The following is a 6,000-nucleotide window of genomic DNA, read 5'->3' on the forward strand; positions in this document are numbered from 1 at the left end:
TATTTTGCCATAAATTATAATAATGAATTATTTTATATTGCCCTATAATTTCATAATAATTTTTTGCTATATTTAAAAGTTAATTGCTTTTAGCTTGAGTCATGTATGTTTGTCGACACCACCACATGGCGGCGCTAAAGGACATGGATTTACTCAAACTCTATCCCCGGTTTCACAGAGGAGTGTGTGTGTGTGTGTGTGTGTGTGTGTGTGTGTGTGTGTGTGTGTGTGTGTGTGTGTGTGTGTGTGTGTGTGTGTGTGTGTGTGTGTGTGTGTGTGTGTGTGTGTGTGTGTTAATAATAATATATTATCAATTAATTTTATTATTCAAATGATCAATGTTTATACTGTTCAAAAGTTTGAAGTTGGTAAGATTTTTAATGTTTTAAAAAAAATTATCTTCTGCTCCAAGGCTACATTTATTTGATTACATTTATAGTTAAAACAGTAATATTGCTAAATGTTATTACATTTTAAATGAACTGTTTTCTATGTTAAAGTATTTAAAAATGTTATTTATTCCTGTGATCAAAGCTGAATTTTTCAGCATCATTCTTCAGTGTCACATGATCCTTCAGAAATCATTGGTATGCTGATTTGCTGCTCAAGAATAATTTCAGATTATTATCAATGTTGAAAACAGTTGTGCTGCTTCATATTTTTGGGGAAATTGTGGAAATCGTTTTGTCGTTTAAAAAAAGTGGATCTTTCATCTTCTCATAGACTACTCTTAAAATGATTTTAAGAAAGAAAGAAAGAAAGAAAGAAAGAAAGAAAGAAAGAAAGAAAGAAAGAAAGAAAGAAAGAAAGAAAGAAAGCCAAACGGTGGCCTCTCAGATGGAGTATCTGGGAGTTTGTGGAGTGATTGAGGAAGTGTGTGTGTGTGTGTGTGTGTGTGTGTGTGTGTGTGTGTGTGTGTGTGTGTGTGTGTGTGTGTGTGTGTGTGTGTGTGTGTGTGTGTGTGTGTGTGTGTGTGTGTGTGTGTGTGTGTGTGTGTGTGTGTGTGCGCGTGCGTGCGCTCATTACTGAAGCTCTTTGATGTGGTGATCACTGTGGAGCTGCAGGAATTCCACACAGATGTTTCCTGGTCTCCACGGCAACGGCAGAGGCGGATCAGACCCAAGGACACCTCGCTGCTCACTGCCTGTCTTACGACAAAAACAAAAATTCTCAAATAAACGCAAATATAAGATTAGGCGTAACATCCTTGTAATTCCTTTTTATTTGTGTCATATCTTAGTTTTAAGGACTTTAATATTATTATAACATGAAAATAGTAATAGTAAAGACTGAGTAGTGTCCAAACTTTTGACTGGTAGTGAAGATCAGTTGTTCATATCAGTTGAATCACTTAAAAAAATGAACAAATACAAAGAAAGAATGTAAATACAAGGTTTTAAAAGGTTTTTGCAGCAATGCCAAAGAGCCATTTTTTGGTTCCTCTAAAGAACCAATCAGAAAACAGTGTTTAAAGGGGACCTATTTCAGCCATTTCTAAAAGTCTCAGGTGTCCCCAGAATGTTGTAATGTTGTAAATGTCCATTTATGATGAGTGGCAGGAAGAACATGCTGTTTTCGTGCATGTATCTTTAAATGCAAATGATTAAATGCTGCTCCGAGAAGAGGGCGGAGCCTGAGCCTCAGATTCTCTGCCAAAAACTAAAATGTCTGTTTGGTTTGGATTATCATCTCTATCGCGGTCACTCTCGTGTGACATTGCAGTTCTTCATCAGCATCATGAAAGTTTATTATCTGCATGTGTTTTAAAGCCACATCAGTCTAAACTTCTGGTTTTCTGAGCGCACACACACGAAGCACGCGCACAGAAAGCTGGCTGTCAGACGAAGTGTCCCGTAAAGTTCTCTTTCACATGTTATTGTACTTAAACTGTCAGAAACACACAAAGTTCACATAAACAGTCGGTTATGTCTGTAAAGAAATCACATGTGTATATTAGATCTGTCTATTAAAGTGACAGTAGAGTAATATGCAGTACCTCTATATGCTGTTAATATGAATCAAACAACAAACGAAAGAAAACAAAAGAGAATCACTCACTGCTCTTGATTGAATAACTTTAGTAGCTTTAATAAGAATACATTTCTTACTTGAATGCTGCTGTTAAATGCTCTGGCGAGGAGATAAACATGGGGAGGGGCTAAGCTAATAGGGCAAAGTCCATCCGCAGTTGTGGGCGGAGCCTGTTCCAATACATTCCTTAATGGATCATTTTGAGACACTGTTTCAGATTTATTGGGAAAATAAACATGGATGTTTTTTTTTACCACAATATGATGGTATACACACTGCGGACACATAAATATGTTTAAAAAATATCATAGGCCCCCTTTTTTTTCTTAGTGTGAAGAACCTTTAGTGGTTCCATAGATGTTAAAGTTTCTAAATTGAACTATCGATGCTAATAAAGAACCTTTATTTTTAAGAGCATGAAGCTTTTTTAAGCTATTAGAAACAAGATGACAGGAAACGGTGTGGAGCTCATTGAGTCTGAGATGAGAGAGAGATGAGAGACTGTGACGTCCCTGTCGGTCCTTCCTTGTTTTGTGTGTGTGCGTAACAGAGACGGACAAACACACACCTCCCCTCGGCCCTCAGGGGGTCCGCTTGTATAGGAAGGAAGGAAGTCATTTTCAGAACAAAAACAGAAAAGGCCTCTGGGAAAAAAAGAGGCCATTTGTGAAAAAGAAAACAAAGGCAGATGGACAAAGAATAAGGAAATGTAAATGTGGTAGGGATAGAGGAACCGTCAGAGGAAGAGACACAATATCCGTGCCTGGAATAGAGACAGAGGGGAAACATTTGCTTTATGGGCTGCTGTCACACACTGCCTTCCTCGTGCCGGACCACCAACACATGCATGGCACAGCACAGCGACCAGTCCACTTCCTGATGGGCATAACGGACACGACAACTTTATCTGGCTCTCCAGAACTGTGATTAACAGTTACAGTGAACAAACCACAAGCTAGAATATATATATTAGAAAATTATAAATAAATAAATTATTATACCGTTTTATTTATGATCAATTATAAGTGTGTAGTGTGTGTGTGTGTGTGTGTGTGTGTGTGTGTGTGTGTGTGTGTGTGTGTGTGTGTGTGTGTGTGTGTGTGTGTGTGTGTGTGTGTGTGTGTGTGTGAGCGTGCATGCGTGCGTGTGTGTGTGTGTGTGTGTGTGTGTGTGTGTGTGTGTGTGTGTGTGTGTGTGTGTCATCATTGTTAACTAAAACCATAAAACATTTCCATTATTACGTTATTTCAAATATTATCTCTCATTTTCATTTAGTTTAAGTTGAAATACTAAATTAACTACAAAAAAACTTAATAAAATACTATATAGACTTTTTTATTGTTATACAAATAACAAAAACACAAACAAACAAACAAGCAACAAAATTACTAAAACTTTAGTTAAAATTAAATTGAAAACAAAAATCTAAAAATAAAAATAGTAACAAAAACTATAATAGCTTAATGATAATATAATAACAATATTTGAATATGGATGGCCAATTTTTTTTGTCTCAAAATTAAATATATTGCTTCTCAAACAGGCACTTTCCTAAAAAGAGCATCATATCTTTCCTTCCAGCGATGTCAGGATCATTTGAGATGATTTTATCTTTCCTGGTATTGTATAAATACAATAAGCATTCTGTCAGTAAGTGAGCTGAAGAGTATATTTGTAGACACTGACGATCAAGTAAAACGACACAATGGATGCACATGTAAATACACACACGCTTCGAACTGTGCAAGAGAGGCTGAATGGAGCTGCGCACAGGACGGGGAGTATCATGTTCACATTTGTTTCAGATTTCAGCCATGTAAACAAAGGGAGGCAGGCAGACACGCTGGGGATCGTTTAAATTAGGCCCCAATAAGATCTGTCGAATCCACAAGCCCAGAGCCTCTCGCAAAGCTCAAATCGAATCACAAGCAGCCCTTTGATGGTCTCCGAGTTTGGTCTGTATAACAATTATTTTTGTTTTAATAATCATTCCCTGGTTTGGGGCTGGAAGACACAGCAAAACTTTGGTGGAAGGGAATGGAACCCACACACACACACACACACATTCAGGGAATAGGGAGCAACCGCTCAGATCCAGCAGGGTTTCTCCGGTCTCTTCTTGAGCCCAAGAATGATATCATGCATTCAAGGGAGTGTGGGAGAGAGTTAATGCCGCTCCGTCCTTGATTTGCTCCACTCAAAATGAATGACCTGAGAGGCACATCCATTAGTGAAGAATGTGTGGCAGTAAATTTGTGCTTTGGTTTAAAGGGGTCGTATCATGAGGAATCCAGTCTCCAGTGATCTTTTCAGAAAAGAGTTTCTTGTAACTTTCCGAAACAAAAACTTCCTCCTCTGTGAAAAATAATTAAGCTTTAAAAAATACATGTTCTGAACTTTCGCAGCAATGGTGAGTCATGGTGAGGTAATGAGGAGAAAGTCAAATAAATACAATTGTATAAGAGCATAAATGTAAACCAGAATAAGTTGGCAAGAACTAGCAGATTTTTATTTTGTACTTATACATTTTAATTGTTCTTAACTTGAAATGTTTGAGTACACTAATTCATACAATAAACCTAAAACTTTCATGTAATCTCAATGTGAACACTTTTATTAGTATAAACTTAGCTAGCTTTAACAAGCTAATCTGCTAACATGATAATTTATTAACATATTAGCAATAGTATGTTATACAGAAGCACTTGCTGTATGAGTGCAGAAATATAAAGGTATTATTTGCTCTCAAATCAAGCTCATGATGCACCACTCGTCACCATGATGGTAACTATCCTAAAACCAATATTATTATTCTCAATTAGCATAAAAAAAACATTAATCACTACTAAATCTCCCACTTAACATTAGTCTTGCACACACACACACACACACACACACAAAAAAAAACCTTATATTACATTTAATTTTAGCATTTACTCTCGCATCGTTTGCCAACTATGGTCACAAGTCCTGTCGTTACCAACATAGTTCACAGAGTCTGTGTTTCCTGAAACCATCCCAGACAGCAACATAGTGTCCACATGTACCAGATGTGGGCCGGATCTGGGCCGACAATACGTTTCTGTCTGGGATAGGGTGTGTCCAAAATTGCGTACTGTCTGAGTACTACATTTGAATTTAAACTTACTTCACGAGCGTTAAAAAAGTATGTTATATGTAGAATTAATGAGTGTAGCATATGAATATAATCTGAACTTACTACATCCGCCATGTTGTCATTATCATATGAACGCTTCACCTGCATTAATAAATCCTCTCCTGTGGCCTCATGGGAGAGTAAAGTGCGCCTCCCTGGAAGTAGCAAGTCATTCGGCTACTTTTCGTGTACTGTTTTTCGAATACTATATAGTAGGGATGTATACTATTTCGGACGCAGCGATAGTTCCAACAAACATTCCCAAACACATCACAAAGTTGTTTGGTTGGAACGACAATTTTCTAACTGTGGTTAGAAGCAGAGTTTCTTGTTTGCATAACATGTGGACTCAATAAATCCTTATCTTCTTGAGCAAAAATAAGCAAGCTGACATTTAGTACAATCTGTATCTTTTGTTTCGAATATACAAATGTCATTTACGTCTTTTAGTTTGTCAAGAGATTTAAAGTGTCATTTTTGAAGAGTGCGCATGTGAGTACGTGATCTAGTAAGATCGAGCCTATGATTCAATCTGGAAAGAAAGCAAAGTAATTGAGAATTAGTCCTCAGGTGCCATGTCCGTAATATTTTAGCAAAACATCTAGCATTAATTCGATCTCAACAGATTCATTAAAATAAGTTATTACTCCACCAACTGCGTGACATCATTAACCAACGGGGTTGAACGACAAATTTGTGATGATATGGTTTCGGGAAACAGTCGTGACTAGCTAGTTGATTTCTTCAATGATGCATCATACTATGGTAGTTAAACAGCGAGTTACGCCATTGTACGGGAAACGCAACACTGT

Source organism: Phoxinus phoxinus (genome assembly GCF_949152265.1).
Source record: "Phoxinus phoxinus genome assembly, chromosome: 14".
In the NCBI taxonomy this organism is placed as follows: Eukaryota; Metazoa; Chordata; class Actinopteri; order Cypriniformes; family Leuciscidae; genus Phoxinus; species Phoxinus phoxinus.